The sequence below is a fragment of the Rhinolophus sinicus genome, chromosome 14, assembly GCF_057876585.1.
Source record: "Rhinolophus sinicus isolate RSI-liver-muscle chromosome 14, RSI-T2T, whole genome shotgun sequence".
NCBI classification, from domain to species: Eukaryota; Metazoa; Chordata; class Mammalia; order Chiroptera; family Rhinolophidae; genus Rhinolophus; species Rhinolophus sinicus.
In genome coordinates, this window is record NC_142514.1 from 3,585,298 (window position 1) to 3,603,878 (window position 18,581).

The 18,581-nt window shown below is 56.5% G+C and overlaps 1 protein-coding gene across 8 annotated transcripts in view; it reads left to right on the plus strand.

The window, feature by feature from the left end:
• The window catches only part of KCNAB2 (potassium voltage-gated channel subfamily A regulatory beta subunit 2), an 82,088-nt gene that overhangs the window by 10,621 nt on the left and 52,886 nt on the right, over window positions 1–18,581 (plus strand). Inside the window, exon 1 of one of the 8 annotated variants that reach the window (XM_074334203.2) lies at window positions 3,070–3,159. The exons of 5 other annotated variants lie outside the window; for them this stretch is intronic. The gene's annotated coding sequence lies outside the window, so the exon portion shown is untranslated. Of the gene's footprint in view, window positions 1–3,069; window positions 3,160–12,574; window positions 12,728–18,581 lie in introns of those variants that run through there. 2 more of the 8 variants (XM_074334200.2, XM_074334199.2) reach the window with 2 other exon arrangements.

Consider the following 18,581-nt stretch of genomic DNA (forward strand, 5'->3'; position numbering starts at 1 on the left):
ACTGCCAGAGACTCCCGACCCGCGTCCTAGACCATCTCATTAGCGGGGCAGATGGTCACCCTTGGCCTCGCTCCTGGACGAGGGTCAACAGGATGCCTGGGAAGGGGAAGCCATGTGGGGCGCAGCCCGGCCCCCAGCTGGCCGCCCTGCTCAGCTCAGCGCTGGCAGAGCCTCCTGTGCGGTTCCTCATGCTACCAAGGGGGTCTTTCTGTGCCTACCTCCCACACACAGGCCCTTCCCTGAGTCTGAGGCAGGAACCATGTGGTTCAGAGGAGGGACTCTCCCTCTCACCGGGAGGCCTTCCCGTTCTGTCAGCAGACGTGGGTGCTCTCTGCTTTCCCCACTGGACATTACAGCACGAGCACCAGGCCAAATAGGTGGACAGTCACCGAGAGTGACCGCATTATAGCCTGTTGTGTTTCCGTAATTCACCGAAACAGTATTTCCTTAGGGATTGAGCGTCTGTTCACTCTTCCCAGTAAGTCTGTAGTGCACTTTTGTGTGTGTGTGTGTAAGTTTGTTGCCTGTCTTGCACCGTCACGTAGTAGGGTTTCTGGACCCCAGCTTAGGGGCCTTTCCTAGCTACCAGATGTACCACGTGCCCCAGAAGCCGCAGCGTCTCTTGGAGTAGTAGTTCACGGCAGCCTCCCCAGCAAGGAGTATTTGCAGCTCGAATCCTATTTTTCCTATTAATTATATGACTGCGAAGGTGCAGTGCCTGCTGCTTCCCTTTTGCATATATTTTAATTCAGCAGCGCCTTTCATGGATGTGGAGTAAAGCTGGTGACGCTGCATGGGCAAGGTATGAATCTTTCATGACTGTCACGTGGCCTTGGGACGTAATCCTCTTTGGGACCATTTGTTCCTTATTCTTACAGTCCCCTGGAGAGCAGGGGAGCCCACAAGCCAGTCACTGATGCTAACGGAGGGAGCAGCAGATATTTGCATGCCAACTCCCCCTAACCCCAAGGTGTGGAACTGAGCCAGGGCTAGGGACCCCAGGCCCAGGCCCCTAGCCAAGGGTCACTTCCCCCGAGAGAAGGCCGCTTCTCTGCTTCCCATGCAGCCCGCTACGGTTAGAGGTTTAAAAGGTTAGGTGGGTATGCTAGTCTCCGGGACTGGCAGAACAAAGTCCCACAAACGGGGCAGCTCAAAATAGCCATATTTATTCTCTCACGGGTCTGAGGCCAGAGGTCCAAAATCAAGGTGTGGACAGGTTGGTTCCTCTTGGGGCCTCTGAGGGAGAGTTGTCCCAGCTTCTCCCCGCTCCCAGCATTCGCCGGCGATCCTCTGCATTCCTCGGCTTGTAGATACATCTCTCCGACCTCTGCCTCTGCCTCACAGCGCCTATTTTTTGGTATCTGTGTCCTCACTTCTTCTAAAGACACCTGGCATTGAATTTAGGGCCCGCCCTAATCCAGGATGACCTCACTGCAGGAGCCTCACCTTAATTACACTGACCACGACCCCTCTAGCTCATTAGGTCATATTCACAGGTGCCAGGAATTAGACTTTGGCGTGTCTCTTGGGGGGGGACATAATTCAACATACTACACAGTGGGTTTCTGCCCCCGACTCCCACCCCTAACCCCAACGCCCCTCCAGAGGCTTCTGTGGCTTCTTTCTAGTCAGCTGGTTCTTGTCCCCGTGGCCAGTGCCCCATCGGTGTTGCTGCTCAAGGGCTGAGTGGACGAGAGGGTGGAGCGGACGTGGGTCCAGGTGGGTCATGTTGGGTTACCTTGCCAGAACGCCAGCTGTGACACCTGGAGCCGGGGCTTTGCGCTCACATAAAAAGGAGGGGGATTGAGTAGGGGCCGCCTCTGGCCACACTTGAGAGCACTTGGAGGCAGAGCCCCCTCCTGGCTCAGCAGTGGGCTCAACAGCCTGGGGAGGCCGCGGGCAGCCTGAGTCTGCCACTTGTTACTGGAGCTCACCTGAGGGTGACAAGGCAAGCAGGTCCCGCTGGGGGTGAGGGGGTCGGAGGCCAAGGTAAACGCCCCTTTCAGGATGCCAGGCTGTGCCTCCCCCAGGAAGGCGAGCTTGCACTGTGGACATCATGGAGCCCCAGACCCTTCAGACGTGCTGCCTGGCAAGCCTCCCTGTCAGGCTTGTGGCTGCAGATGGAGCCAGGGTCTGTCCCCCAGCTTCTTCCAAGGGTCCTATGGAAACCCACCTGACATGCAAGGATAGGAGCACTGCTATGTGTGGGGACACCGGGGACAGCCAGCCAGGCACTGCGCTAGGCACAGGGGAGGGGCCCTGGCTGAACACAGGACCAGAGTGTTCCCGGGTGGGGCTGGCCAGGAGTACACTGCTCCCATCCCCCACAGCCCAACCAGCCCCTCTGATGTTGCCACAGAAACTGCATCAGCCAGGAGACAGACGCCCACCACCCCCAAGCAGGCTTCACTGCCCAGTCACTGCATGCCACCTCCCCACCCCCACCCCTGGTCTGGGTTCATTCAGGACTCTGGAGAGGGAGAGACCCCAACCACACCTGCCAGAAGGCCCTATCCAGGGAACGTGGCCACTTCGTGTGGAGAAACTGTTTCTGAAATGGCCCATCTAGGAAACCCCAGAATGCTGGCCTCCCTCTCTCCTCCCGTTGTGGGGCTGAAGTGGTTAAAACCCACTCCTCTGTCCAGGAAGCGAGGAAAGCAGCTTGGAGCCTGTCCATCTGCCCATCCCCTGAGAGCTGAGGCCGCCTCTGCTCCCTCCTGTCTCAGCTGCACCCAACTGCTGAGTCAGGCTCTGAAACGCAGTAATCACCTTCAAGGGCTGCTTGCCGCCTCTGCATCCCCTGAACTCTGGTTTTTTTTCCTACCTTGGCTCTGTTTAAAAGACGAGTCTGGCTATGAGGGGAGACGCAGCATTTCTTTATCCGATTGTGGAAACCCCCACAGGGGTGGGGTAAACCAGGCCCTCCCCACAGACAGTGTGCCTCACTGTAGTACTTACTGCTGCAGGAAGGGGGAGGGAGCATTCCACAGGCCTCCCCCTCCCGCTGTCTCTCCGTGTTTCTGACGCTGCAGGCAGGTACTCAAGTCACTGCAGCTGTAGCCGCAGACCCCGGAGGGTTGGAGATGCGCCCTCTGCTCAGTGTGGCTTGCAGGCGCTGCCTAGAGACCTCGGGTTGCATGGCCGCCCCCCAGGGAGCTGGTGAGTGGGGGGGGGGGTCAGGAGCCACTGCCTCACCGGGTTCCTCTCATTGGCACCAGTGGGGTGGAAATCCTAGAGGTGGGCCATTAAAACCTGCAGGCTATTTGCTACTTGGCGTGAAGGGCAGGGCTTGGTTTTCACGAGGGAAACGCCCCGGCATCAATGTGGGTAGTGAGTGGGCCTCAGACTGCTTGGCTGATGGAAGGATGGAGGGGCCTGGGTGTGTGCACACACACCTTCAGATGCACCACTCCGCATAGACCCCCATCGGAACTTGTCACCAGGACCAGCCTGGACCGCGCCATCCTGCAGGGAAGGAACCCTGACAAGTTTTCACCAAAGGGGATGTAAAATTGGTATTAAAGGAAAGAAAGAACTGAGTGTTGACCTGGAATTCACTTTTGCCCTGGGGTTCCTTCTGCTGGGGAGTCTCTGCGCCTTCTGGAATTTCTGGGGATGAGATTAGAGGCCTGCAGGTTATCAGGGGCGTTTTCTCACTCCGTGGGCTCTCTCTCTCTCTCTCTCTCTCTCTCTCTCTCTCTCTCTCTCTCTCGCTCTCTCTCTCTCTCTCTCTCATTCCCACACTTCAGGCTTTGACCTTTCATCCTAGGATTTGGGTCAGATGTGCACATGACCCGTCATGCTTCTCAGTTTGTATTTTTCTTTTAGGTGGTTAAACTTTTTTCGTAAATAAGCTTATTTTGAAATGAAACTCGCCAGCCCTGTAATAAAGACAAACCCGCATTACCTGTCATAACTCTAAGGTAACCGAAAAAACAAGTAGATAACGAGATTGAAGGACCATCTCAGGCGTGACTGGGGTGTGCAGACTTTGAAATCCCGGCCTTAACGGATCCAGGATGAACCGCAGCTAATTTTCTGGGGATTGGGGAGTGTGCTGCCTGCCCCTCCCCCTCCAGACAACCCTGCCCCACCCCAAGTTGACAGGTGGAATGACTGGTAGGGGGTTGTTCCCATTATGAAGGGCAGAGGGCATTCCTGCTTAGGTGACTATAAGGGGGGCAGGACGTCAGCCCTGTATATATCCCCCAGTGGGATTTAGGCTGGGGTGGTGTAATTGGAGATGGGGTGACCATGGGCTGGGCTGGCATTCAGGTGTTGGGAGATTTAAACCAGAAAGGCGTAGGGAGCGTTCTTCTGCAGAAACCGTCATGAGAGTCAGGGACAAATGGATGAGGTCGCCTAAAAGTATTGTTGGCTTTGCATTGGGCGACCTGCCCCAGCTCTTTGCTTCTTCAAGTTGTGTGACTGCAGGCAGGAATTTAGAAGATGCACCTGACAGAGGTGTTAGATATGGACAGTGCCAACCCTTCCCTGCTATGCTGTCGCCCACCCACAGGGTCACCACGATGAGTAGTAGGGGGTGACCCGTCCGGGCCTGGGAAATGGCCTCTGCATTGAACTGTGAGGCTGGTGAACTCCCAGCCAAGCCAAGGGGAACATGCAACACCTCCCCCCCAACAGGTGGAGCAAGGGCGGGGGCTGCCATGGGCACGGGAGCGTGAGGGAACGTGAGGGAAAAGACGTCACAGTGAGAGGGGAAGCTGGGAAGTGAACAGGCCGGCTGGGAATGATTCCACCAAGCCGACGCGCTCGGACCCTGATGCTGGAGGCCCCAGGCGGCCACTGAGGGCTGTAGAGTCAGGCGTGACCTGGTAGGTCTGAGGTTGACAAACAGGAGTGGGACTCTCGTGACAGGTGCACCCCCGAGACCGGCAGAGGAGACGGGCAAAAGAGGGATGTCCAGGGCTAGCCATGTGGACGGAGCTGACAGGTAGCCAAGAGTCTGACCTGGAGCGCAAGGCAGAGGAGTGGGCAGTTCTGGGGCTCATAGGTATGAAGGTGAGAACCTGTCATGCAGGGTGTCAGGCGGGGTCTCTGCTCCCGCTCCCCATGTAAGAACGCAGGACATGGCGAGGCCAAAAAGGAACACCCACGGAGCCATAAGTACGGGAGTCATACCACTATAGTCTCGCTGCGGCTGGGTTGGAGACACAGGAAGCGGGAGACACATGATCTGCAACCTACCATCCGCTTCTCTACCAACCAACCAACCAACCTCACTTGCTAACTGCAATCTGCCGTCCTAACTGCAATCCGCGCTTGCCAGCTCAGCCACCATCTTGTTAGCCCCCATTTGCTGCTAGCGTAGCCACGGCAGTTATATTAGTGGCCAATGGCTCAGTGGTTACAGCTGACAACCAACTAGCCACAGCTGATGGCCATCCAATCACAGTTGATGGCCATTTACTACCCGAGTGAGCACCTTTCCACGTGACGGCGAAAGCCTGGAAACTGCACTCCTGGTTCTGTCCCCACAGAACCAAAGCTCAGAGAGGGGCCAAAGAACTGCCCTTGAGCGTCGCTCAGGGGGCACAATTCCAAGAGCGGACACTTAAGGCAGGAGTCTTTGGAGGTGGAGGAGCCAGCCTAGGATGGAGGTGGAGGAGGTGATGGAGCTGATGGAGGTAGAGAGGGAGAAGTGATGTGTGTGTCGGTGGGTGGGTATGCCTGTGTCTATACGCCTGGCCACCCATGCCCATGAGAGACTCCTGGTTCCGTGCGTGCTTCATAAGCAGGGCATTGTCCTAGTGGGGACTCCAGAGCTGGAGGAGACTGTTGGGTTGAGCCACACCCTGAGATCCCGCTGTGAGCCCTTGTGGGCTGCCTCTCCCACCATGAAACCCTTGGGGGAGGCTGCCCCGACTGCAGGACCACCTCTTTCTCCCTGGGGGAAGCAGAGGGGTGATGACTGCACTCGGCCTCCCACCACTCTGCTTGGCTCAGCATCGCCTGTGGTCTGTGTTAACTAGAAGGAAAGTGCAACCTGTCCTGAGCCGGCGTCACATACCTCCATGCATTCAGCCAAAGCCCTGTCCTGGGCACGAGGGGTCCTGCAGGGAGCGAGACAGTCCCAGCCACCACCCTCTGGGGCTTACTGTCTGGTTGGGGGACAGCCAGGTGAACAGTAGCCACAGGTTGAGGTGGGCGCTCCACAGGAAATGTATGTGCTGACCCGATAGACAGGACACTTTGGAGAGAGCTCTCCAGGACGGCCTTTCTGGGAAGGTGACATTTGATCAGTGACATAAAGGAAGAGTGTTCCAGGCAGAGGGACCCCAGGAAGAGTGTTCCAGGGAGGAGGACACCACCAGCCTCCCACCTGGATGTCCAACGGGCACTTCAGACCAGACGCAGCCGTTGCCCGGCTCCAGGACTCCCCCAGCCTGCTGCACCCAACCATCCCCCCATCTCAGGAGCTGGCAACTCCTCTCCAGAAACCTGCACCCTGTCTTCTCTTAACACCCACATCCACCTGCCAGCGGACTCTGGTCTCGACCTCCCGACTCCAGCAGTCACGGCCCAGGCCACCAGCTAGCAGCTGGGCCACGGCATGGTCTCCTAACGAGACCCCTGCCCCTGGGCCCCAGTTGTTCCCCTGGGCCGCCCAGAGATCTAGGAACGCATCGGTCAGCTCACCCGCTTAGGAGGAGGCCTTTCCAGCTCCTTCTCTGCTGGTGGCAGCAGAGGGCTGTGGTTCAGAAGATGGACTCCCAGGACTGCCGCTTACCCACACTCCTAGCCTGTTTCCTGAGCTGTCATCAGCGGGTAGCAATAAATAGTACCAACTTCCCTGGGTTGGGGAGAGGATTAAGTGAGTGAGTGCACGTGAAAACACTAGTCCCAGCGCCTCACACACCTGGGACTTGTTACCTGCAGCCTGGACTGGCCCAGGGCTGCTGCTCAGGTGGGCGCCTTGCACCTCCTCAGCCAACGGCACTAGGAGGACACTCGGATGTCCCTCGACCCCCAAGCCCTCAAAGGCCAGCTTCGGGGCAGGACCTGAAGGCCCAGCCAGTTTCCCAGGACTGGACAGGTCACCACGTGCAGGAGAGAGAGCATTTCTGTCCTGCAGTTTTTACAGCAGAGACTGAGGGCCAGGGGGAGAGGGCAAGTGGCCCCACCTTGGACGGCGCTCTCCAGAGGCCGTGGCTCGTTGGCACTGACCACGAGGCAACACAAACAGGGTTGGGAAATACTACACTTATTTCATTCCACCGCAGGAGCGAGAAAAAGGACATACAGTCTGTATGAGCAACCCAAATCAAAAATAAATGAAGCAAAAACAGTAACCAAAAATAGTCCGGCATCAGAAGCAGCAGTCTCATCCCTCAGCCAGCTGTCCCCGGCTAGCGGTATCGCAGAGGGCAGAGCGGCTGGGAGGATGGCTTTCAGTGTTTACTCCGGAATAGATTGATCAGGCCGTGATAAATCACAATTACTGGCAAAGAGAAGGCTGGTTAACGAGGACTCGGGACACACAGGGTCTTCTCCTTCCCTGACACCCCCCTCCTCACACCTCCCCCCGGCAGTGGGACCAGGGACTCTGCCAGCATGCAACACGGGGGTCGTCTTTGACCTGGGGCTCCTCTTCCTCACACACTGTCCCCAAAAGGACAGGACCTCAGCTCCCTGCAGAAGGAGCTGAGTGCTGTAGTCATTGTGAGGATCTGGACTTGTGTCTTAATTTCAAAGATGGATGTCACCCTTTTTTTTAATGTCGTAGATCAGGTCTGCAAACTATAGCCCGCCAGCCAAATCCAGCTCCCCACCTGTTTTTGTGAATAAAATTTTGTCGGCACATAGCCTCACCCTTCAGTTGCCATTGTCTCTACTGCTTTGACACAGCAGAGTGGCCAATAAACCCTAAAGGTTGACTGTGGCCCTTTCCTGCACGAGCTTGCAGTCCCTGCCATAGATGTTTTCATCGTGTGCTCGAGCACCCTAGGGAAATACCCAGCCCACATAAAGACAGCTACTAACGATGGGGATTTTTTGTTTGGTGGTGTTTCATGTGCTCGTGTTGATTGGGGGCTTTAGAGAGATTGTTTTAAAAGGAAGAGAGTCTGCAATAATTAGGTTTCTCTTGTGTAAGGACATCTTTTCAACAGGGACATTTGAGTCACGTGATTAGCCTCCCCGAAAGGGAGACGCGTGCACTGGCGCCCACCTGCCACCTGTGTACAACTGCAGCCGTCAGGACGAAAGGGGCCCCCACTGACTCCCTGTGTGAGCAACCCTCCCTACTCTGCTCCCCACTCAGCTGAGGGGGAGCAGCAGATGGGACCCCACAGAGCAGGGCTGGGTAGGGCCGGGAGGGACCCCCCTCTTGGGGGTCCCTTTCCCTGTGACGTTGTGTAAGCTCTCAAACCCACACCCCCGACTTCCATGAGTCATAGTGGAGCCATTTCAAAACTTCAGGGTTGTGGCAACATGTTCACCCCCTCTGGTGCCACAGGCCTTCAGGGGAAGGGAACCTTCCATAAAGCGTGAAGCCAAGTCCTGAATTTGATCAGGTGTTTTCAGCCTGTCTTGAATGCTTAGAAAATTTGCATAACATGTCACCATGGAGGTGTCTCCCAGAAAAAAAATGCAGGGAGCTTTTCAACCTGGAAGTCTTGCCAGTTGTATGAAGGCTCTGGGAGACCTGTCACCCAGGATGTAACTGGGGTGGGGGCCGTAGGGGTGGCGATGGCAGTGCTGAGCCTGCATCAACAGTAAATCAAGCCGGATGACGGCACGGGCCCCTCCAGGCACCGGCGTTTGCCTCCCGCCCCCATAGTGAAGTTACGAATGGGGGTGGGCAAAATGCCACAGACCAGGCAGCAGCGGGGGCCAGTCTGCCTTCTGGTGTCAGTCATTCCGGTAAGAGCAGGCTGTGAGCTCGTGGCATGTGAGCTCAGAATCCCGGGGTTGGCTTCAAAGTCGTTAAGACCACCTGAGGTCTGCCCGAACGGAGGATGAACAAAACCCAGAGACAGGCAGGGTGTATCTGGGAGCCTGGCGCTGGGTGCTGCGTGGGGTGACACTTAGCGGAAGCACCGCACGGAGAGAGCTAGGGTCCTCGACGGGCCCAGGAAACAAGCGTGGGCAGTGGGGACGGGGAGGGTATGTGAAGCAGATGGGTGTCTGAGGCCCTCTCGCTCCAGGAATGAGGTGACAGAGGGGGTGTTGTCCTAGGGCAGGGTGTGGCAAGCTGCCCCTGCGGAGAACCAGAGGGTACGTGTGTGGTTGGGCTTGTGGGCAAAGCAGTCTGTCTGTCACAGCTCCTCAGCTCCGCCAGTCACCCAAAAGCAGTAAGTGGTGTGGACTGAATGCTTGTGTCCCCCACAATTCATATACTGAAACCGTAATTCCCAATGGGATGGTGTTAGGAGGTGGGGCCTTTGGGAGGTGATTAGGGTTTGATGAGGTCATGAGGGTGGGGCCCGTGATGGGATCGGTGCCTTTTTATAAGAAGAGGAAGAAACCAGAGCTCACTGTCCACCGAGTGAGGACATAGCAAGATGGTGGCCGTCTGCAAGCCAGGAAACGGGCTCTCATTAGACACCCAGTTTCTAATTAGACACCTTGATCTTGGATGTCCAGCCTCCAGAACTGGGAGAGGTAAATGTCCGCTCTTCAAGCCCTCTGTCTGTGGCATTTTGTTATGGCGACCTGAGCTGACCAAGACAAGTGAGGGTTGGTCTGTGCCCGTGAGGCTTTACATGTGGACACTGAAATGTGAATTCTATATAGTTTTCACGTGCCATGAAATCTTCCTTTCTGTGTCTCCCACGTAACATGACAACCACTCTTAGCTCAGGGCCATGCAAACAGGACAGGCTGGACCGGGCCTGAGAGCCATGGCGGTATGGCCAGCCCAGTCCCAGAGTGAGGAAGGAGGCCGCCTGGCGTCACTCACTGCTGACCACGACAGGAGATACTGCTCTCGGTCTGGGCACCTCCAGACGAAACGGAAGCACCTGGGAAGGCGGTGACCTGGGTGTTGTTCCAGAAAGAGGCCATACTGAGAATGGCTACTCAAGCGCCAGACGCTGAGTCAGACCCTCGAGCATCAAATCCCTGCCCTGCCACTTGCCAGCCGGCTGACCTCGGCCTTGGCGTCCTTGTGGCACAGTCACCTGGCCACCTTTAAGGTTGCATAAGAGTTCCGTGTGACAGCCATGTGAAGCGTGTCGCATGACTTTGTCCAAATTGTCACTTAAGTTGGAAACCTTGTGTGGAAGCTTCAGAAGAAGCAACATTGTTCACGGTCTATGGGGTGAGCGTCAGATGTCCTCAGATGCTCAAAGGCCGTGCAACAGAGAGATTGGTTTACTTGTCTCCAGAGAGTGGAAGTGGGACCGCCACATAGAAGTTACAAGGGAGCTCATTTCACATCAACATAAGAGAACATTTCTCATGATTTCAGTTGTCCCCAGGAGCATGACCTGCTCAGCGTCCCCCCAGGTGGAGATGTGCAGACCCCCAGCATGGGGATCTTGCAAAGGGAGCCGGTGTCGGGACCCGGACTGGCTCTCTGCTTCTCACACTGGAGAGTCTAGGACGCGTGAACTCCGTTCTCGTGCTACACTCAGGGACATGACCCCCATCCCCACCCCCGGTCCTGGCCCAAAGGAACAAGAATTACGTCGAGGCAGATTCATTCAGTATTTGCTGCTTAAGTTGTAGAAATATCTGGAAGCGCTGTGAGGTCTGCACTTAACAGGAGGAGATTTTTGGTGGTTCCCAGCCTGGCCTGGTACACGCTCGTGTTCTGTGGCTGAGCTGGGTGGGGGACAGCAGGACACAAGACTATTGCTGCAGCAGGCCACCCCACACGGGCGTCGTGCTGCCTCCTCCCTCCTCTGCTCTGGCCTGAGATGCCCCCCCAGCATCACTTCTGCTGAAATGGAGGCAGAGTTGGGTCGGCAGCCTCCTCCGTGAGGAAGTACATGCCAGAAGTCTGTCCCTCTCCATCAGGGAAGCAAAACTTTCCTGGACGCCCCACCCTCCAGGACTCTGCTGAGAGACTGTGTCCCAGGCCACACCGGCTGGAAGATAAGGCTCATGGGTGGCCACTGGGCCGGTCACCAGCTCTCTGCCATGTTTGCTGGTCTGGCTGAAATCTCTGGTCCAGATGTATTGAGGCAGAAGGGGAGCTGCGTGTTGACTGCATGAGGCATTTCTAACTTTGCCAGCCAGCATTTAACAACCACCTGCCCTCCTGGCCCAGGTAAGTTTTGGAGTTAGTGGACACCTGAAGAAACACAATTTATGTTCAGGGGCCAGGACTGAAGCTGCAGGTTGAGGGTGGGCTCCCCGTGGCTAACGCCGCAGGCAGCCGCGAGGTTGTAGGTCTTGGTCTGAGATGCTTGACTGTTACCTGCTGCTGGGGGATTTGTCATGCGAGGACACAGGGTCACGGCAACGTCTCCTGCTGGCGGGTGGAGACGGGTACCTGTCCTGAGCCAGGCTGAGGGAACTTGCAGGGCAGGGGTGGGAGGTCGCCGCAGGGGTGGAGGTAAGAACCCCAGTCTGGAACCTGACCCACCGGTTCTGTCCCAGCTCTGCCACTGATGGGCTGCGTGGCTGTGCTGAGTATTGAGTATCCGTGGGCCTTGATTGTCTCATCTGTAAAAGTGCCCTTGCCTGCGAGGGTTAAAGGTGGAGAGGGCTGGAGCAAGGCCCAGAAGGGGCTCAGCTGTGGGGGTCCCCACACTGCCCCCCACGGTCTCTCTTTTCTTCCATTTTCCCAATTGCTCTTCTTACCTCCTCTCCCTTTTTTCTCCCTCCTGTGCACCTCTCGATGCCTCTGCTTTCTTCAATTGGTTACAAATGGGTACTGAGCACCCCAAACTATTCACTTCTCCCTTCTCTTCCTCTTTGTCCCCCATCACCCCGTCGGGGATGCACAACAGCACCCCTCCACCCCCCATCAATGATTGATGCACAGGACCCAAGCTGGCTGACTTCCCGCAGAGGCTTCAGGGCCCCCATCACAGGTGGGGGCAGATGGAATGTTCCGTTGTCATCCCTTTGCCTCACACTCCCCCAGGAGACCCCCCCCAGGAAGGAAGGAAGGGCAGAGCAGGGAGAAGCTACAGAGGAAGAAGGAAACCTCCCCACTAAGGGGCCCCCTCACCTGCCCAGACACCCCACTTGCACCTGCTGTGTCCTAGCACAGTGCAGGGCCTGGGAATGGGACGTGGGTGAGGCAGAGCCCCGTCTGGGCTCACTGTCCAGTTGGGGGGCATCTTAGCTGTGCCCAGCTCAGAGCACAGCTTTGGCGTCAGCAGTCCTGGGGTTGGAATCCTAGCCCGACCTCTCTGACCCTCAGTGTCGTCATCTGAAGACTTGGGGGAGCAGCAGCACCACTCCCAGGGCGGTGGGGACAGCCCTGGTGTGAAGCCAGCTCAGTAATCAGGAGCTCTAACGTCACTAGGACTGGCTGGTAGCTGCGGTCCCTGCCCCCCTCCTTCTCTGAGGATGCCCCCCCTTCCGCCCCAGGCTGCTGCACCACCAGAAGGCTGGGTGCCTGGGGCCCTCTTCCGGGCTCCTGGGACTGGAGGCCACACCCCAGCTCCCCGGGGCCATGGCTTACTGAGCGCCCTCCACTCTGTGGCACTTGCTGCCCCCAACTTCCTCGTCAACCCTGTGGTCCCTCAGCCGTTCGCCTTCTACCAAAATGGTCTTGTCGCTGGCCGTTCTGATCCAGGAGCAGGTACAAGGGGTGTTTCATTCAGAGACCCTGTTTCCCAAGATGGGTTGTGTGCTTGAGGGGATGACAGCACCCCAGCTCCCTGAGCAGGGCTTGAGTGCTCCCCTAACATCCGGGGTTTATAGGCCGGCAGCCCCCTAGGCTGCTCACCCCCAGAGGACTGGCTGTAGCCAGGTGGGAGCTGCCCCGCAGACGCCTGCTGGCCCCGGGCAGAGCCTGCGTGGCCGCCTGGGACCGCCTATGGCGGCCTGTTGGCAGAGCATCTGCAGGTATCCTTTCTGCGAGACATGGCAGGCCCCACACGGCCCAGTGACTGGGCAGTGGGTGGGCGGGAGCAGCAGCCTGGCAGCCAGCAGAGGTGTCTGACCATGACACAGTTCTGCCACTGGAGCTGCTGGCTTCTGCTTTCATCCCTGGGGCACAGAGGTGCCTGGAGATCAAGAGCATTGCAGGGCCACCTCTGTCCCCACAGTGGGGGGAGCGAGAGGGGGGGTGGAGGGTGCCAGCTGCCAAGCAGCCCGAGAGATCCCTGCCCATCTGCTGTCCCCAGGAACCCCTGGCCTGGGATTTCCCATCCCCAAGTGAAAAGTAGTTTCCCAGGACAAGAAGTGAGGGTCCCTGCCTTAAAAACAAAATGAATGAACCCCCCACCCTTCCTCTCCACTGCAGGGCTGAGTGTAGAGCAAGGGGCAGGGCAGCTAGAGGATCTTTGGAAGCCCTTCCCTACCCTGCACTTGTGTCCTGGGAGGATGGTCTGCAGCCCCAGCACCACAGCACGACCTCCCGTGGGCACCATGGGTGGGGGGGAGAGGGCAGTGGGGGAGGGGCAGGGAGCTCCCTGGTGCATCAAGGGCTTCCTCCCTGCCCAGAAAAGCCATGTGCGTCTCCTGAGCATCTCCTCCCTCCCCCACCTGGCTCTTCTTCACCAGTGGGCCCCAGCAGGATGTTGGTGCAGGGTGTGGTCACAGTGGGAGACCAGGGTACCTGGAGGAGGCAGTGGGGCAGAGGCTGGGAGCTCTGACACGTTTGCCAAGTGAATGCCTGACAGCCCTGTGCCCTGGGCACTGGGAATGGTTATGGGGATGGCAGAGCACGTGTGGGCTTCCATTTCCCACGTCTTGCCCTGACTAAAGCGCTGAGGTCCCCTCTGCCCGGCACCAGGTGAGGGCTCTGCGTGGTACGCTTCCACATGTGGCTACTGGGCTCAGGGTGGAGCTGGGGGAGCCAAGGCCAGGAGACGAGGCCCCCACCCCGTGGTCTGAGTCTCTGTTTTCTCTCAGGGAGAGAGGGCGGCTGTTCCCAACACTGGGGGCCTTTGGCCACTGACCCCCAGTGGACGGACATACACCCCCCCGCCATAACTGTGCACAGCCCTGGTGTTGGCATAGCCGGGGGCCACAGCAAGGCTTCTGCTTCTGTCGGGAGGCATCCAGACCAGAGGTGCATGAGAAAGGGGTGTGGTCTGGACAGGCTGTGTAAGGGCATTTCAGCGTCGCTTTGGGAAAGTTGGAATTCCTTGGCCGTGACTTTTTTTATTTTGTTTTATTGGGGAATATTGGGGGACAGTGTGTTTTTCCAGGGCCCATCAGCTCCAAGTCATTGTCCTTCAATCTAGTTGTGGAGGGCGCAGCTCAGCTCCAATCCAGTCGCCATTTTCAATCTTTAGTTGCAGGGGGCGCAGCCCACCATCCCATGAGGGAATTGAACCGGCAACCTTGTTGTTGAGAGCTCGCGCCCTAACCAACTGAGCCATCAGCTGCCCGTTTACTTTTTTTTAATTGTGACATTAATAGATGTGAACAGAGCCTCTCCGTACAGCAGTCAGACCTGGGCTCTGTGCTGAGTTAACTTGTTTGTAATCAGGGGATGGCCATTTGAATGTTGCTTTGAAAAGATTGAAATTTTCAGTCTGTGATCTTGTTAAGAAATTCTTACTGGGGCTCCGTGGTCCAGAATCGTCTGCTGTTCTGACCACGTGAGGTGCATGCTGTTTACTGTCAGGCTGGTGGGTCACCATGCTGCTCAGCTCCCCTGGCTTGGGCCTCAGGAGCTTAGAAGAAAGACAGGTCTCTCTGTGGCAAAGAGCAGGGTCTTGGCTGTGACCCCCACCCCTGGTGACGCTAGCACCGTTCACCCCAGCCCCATCTGAATCTGAGCCGGAGCTGAGGGTGCTACTTGGGAACTGGGTAGGTGATCCTTTCCGCAACTGGGGCCCCGACGACCCCACAGGCAGAACCGATACCCCACGTGCACTCACACTCAGCCACTGCCTTCGTCAGCAGCTCACTCTTTGCCCCAGTCTTGCTCATAGGAGAGGAGTGGGTCCTATCTCAGGGCGCCTGGCTTCTGGGTGGGAGAGGAAGGGTGTGTTATGCAAGCACCCTTGCGGATCTGTGTGGTTTCGAGCAGTTATACCTCTTCCTGTCTCTTCGAGGCACAGTCACCCTTCTGGCTCCTGCAGGCTGTGGCCCCATAAAAGGCGGAGGGTTTGTGCCATGCAGTAGTCATAGCAGTACTTCTAGGCTGTGGCAGGAGGGATTTCAAGGCTGCAAGAAGCAACATGCAAAGTAACATCAGCTCAGAAAGCACGGGCTGGACGCCTCACTCTGAGCCCTGAGTCTTCCCCAGAGGTCACTGTCATCTGTCACACCCAGGCAGCACCAGCCTCTGCTTTCTGCTTTCCCCCATCCCCATCCACATCAGTGATCACTGAGCATCTGCATTGTGGCAGGTGCTGCTCTGGGACCTGGGGTCCATCTGTGACCAAAAGAGACAAGCTTCTGCCCTGGGGGGCTGATACCCCAGTGGTCTCAGGGCTCATTGTGAGGGGGAGTAACTGTAGGGAACAATCCAGTACTGACCTCCAGGATAGCCCCAGTGGCCCCATCTCCTGGTCTTACTCCCCCATCGTATTAGAGTTGATCTTTGCAACCAATAAAACAAAACTTCTGATACTTACGATAGTCATAAAAGACATTGCAGCTTCTCTCTCTCGATTGCTCGCTCCGGGGAGAGCCAGCTGTCTTGACGTGAGAGATCCAGCTGGCCAGAAATAGCCACGTGCATGAGACGACTAAGAAGCGGGGCCCGGGGCCCCAGTCCAGCCTTCAGATGAGATGCAGCCCCTGCCGACATCCTGACTGCAGTTTTAGGAGGAACCCTGAGCCAGAGCCACCAGCCAAATCAATCCCGATTCTTCACTCTCCAGAACCTTATGAGAAAGGTTCGTTGTTTTAAGCTGCTAACCCTGTCACGTGGCAACAGGTAACTCAGACCAGGTTATCATTCTTAAGACCTCAGCTATTGAGGGGCCAGCCTTCTGGAAACTTCGAGCTTCTAGGATGATCCAGACTTTGGATGTGCAGCCACAGAGGGTCTAAGAAGCACAGGTCCCCTGTGACACAGTCATACTATGTGCGATGGTCACTTCCATAAGAGATAAACCAGTTTCTGGGGAAGTAGGAAAGACGAGTGGCCTTCTGCGAGCAACCAGAGGCAGCAAAGGCACAGCAGATGTTGTAGCAAGTCTGAGGACCCTAAGGAGTGAGCTGAAAGGTAAGGCCACTGCCAGGGAATAGGCCGCCTCCGGGACACATCTGTGCAGGGACAGCTTCATAAGCTTTATGCACATGGTGCAAAGGTTCCGGAAGAACAGTGATCAGCAGCTTTCCCAGAAGCCCTGCCAGGCCTTGGACGGCCACGTCCCTCCACCAGGGCCAGGCGCAGGCCCAAGCCAGCCCCCACTTCGCCCCCACCTGTTAGCACATGGATCCTTGCCTGCCCAACTCCTGATATCATTTCACAGATGAAGAAACTGACATTAGATAAGATTGAGAGATTTGCCTAAGATCATATATCAATAATACTCTAACCCTGGGCCAGATGTGAACCCAGACTGGGCCTCACCGCCCTCCCTGACTCCTGGAAGGGTCTCCTTGGGTCACCCAAAGAGGGTGGAATTATGTCATCCACCCATCCCGGGAAGAAGATAGAAGACGTGTGTGTGCAGTGGGCTCTGGCAAGATTTCCACTTAGAAACAGTTGCCTCTTCAGTACTCAAAGTGCTAACTTTGGATCAAGACCTCTCTCTAAATGAAGGTTCCTGCCACCCAAGTTCTGTGCTCCAGCATCTACTGTGGAGAGATGAACGCGTCTCCTTCTCCAGTCACTGGAGGTAGCTCCCGCCCCTCACTGGAGTTACGATTTAACATAATAAGGATGACCCCGGAGATTGAAGCCCAGAACCTGCTCCCCGGAGCACTGAAGTTAGAAGTCTGCCCCCGTCCCGCAGGACAGTAGGCCTGTGGTGGAAGCAGGCCACCACAGTAAGCTTTCACTTACCACGCAGTCCTCGGTCGGCTGGCTGCATGTCCCCGTCTAGGCTGGGTCGCTCTGGCACGTGCAGCCCTTTGGACCAGCAGGGTGGTCTGGGACACGTTTGTCCATGGTGATGGCAGAGGCTCCAAGCTAGTGTCCCATGACCGAGGCTGGGGCTGGCACGTCATCATTCTGCTCGCACTCCATTGGCGTGTGTGTGTGTGTGTGTGTGTGTGTGTGTGTGTGTGTGTGTGTACGTGCGTGTGTTGGGAAGATGCAGTAAAGTCACCCAGCAAAGGACGTGGATACTGGGAGAAGTAAGGGCTAGGGGCCCACAATTCAATCTCCTATGCCCTCATACCCTCCTATGCAAATCAGATGCCAGCTCAGTCACCCAGGAACATGTGGGTGACCAGAACTGGCCCCAACCAGGCCCAATGAGAAAGTGTCCTCTCTTATTTTGTGTCTCCATCCTGGACTCGCAGGCTCAGGTCTGACCTTTGTGGTTTTTCATTTAAGGTGCGTGTTCATTTTCTTCTCTGTCCTGAATACACAGGTGCAGGTGCCTCTCGTGCAGGTGCCTCTGGTGGGTGGGGGGTGGAGAGGAAAAGAGGGAGAGGAAGACAGAGGAGAAAAGCAGGAGAGAGAGGGAAGGAAGAAGGGAGGAAGAGGGAGAGAGAACACCACTAGTAGCTGTGACTGGAACACCCCCCAGGCATGTTTCCCCCAGAATAATATAGTCATTCATCTTTAGCTTCAACAGAGAAATTGAGGGTCATCTAGGCCAGGCCCCATTTTGCAGATGAGGAAACTAAGGCTAAAGGAGAGAGCGGGCTCTTGTGTCTGGTCAGGGGCGCCTCGCCTTGGTACATGGTGACCCTGGACTTTTTGCATGGATCACCTGGTTTATTCTGGTGCTTTCCCTCTGTGTGTGTATAAATGTGCTTGTCCATGTTAAAATCATGCCATGGGTCCTGTTTTCCAGAAGGCTGCCCTCAGCGTCCCATGGCCAATCCCAGGACCCAGAGTTACACAGAAGGCCCCCGTGTAACTCGCCAGTCAGTCCATGGAGAGTCTAAACAGTGAGGCCTTGCCAGGGCTGCAGTCTGAGACCTCCAGGAATCCGTTTTTGTGTTTCCTTTCTGTTTCACTCACTTCCTGTCCTTTCCTGTCCTCTGCTCTCAGAGCTCTAACTGGCAGCATACTGGCCTTTCTGGAAAAACTGAAGCTGAGGAAACACCCACAGTGAGAGGGTGCAGGGGAACTGGATACATCCACAAAGCCAAGAACCCTCCCCGAAATTACCGGTTGATTACAAAGGAGGAAATGTGCCATGTCAAGGTGGAAGCCACCTCAACCAAGGGACTGGAGCCTGGCTCTGCCCACGGGGCGTATACACGTGCCTCCTGGCTGGGTGCCCACAGAAGACACAGCCTCACCCAAAAGGCTTGGCCAAATCGAATCATGAGGCAGCACACAAATCCGAAATGTGGGGCAGTCGGCAAGACAAACGGCCTGAGCTTTTCAAAATGTGTCCTGA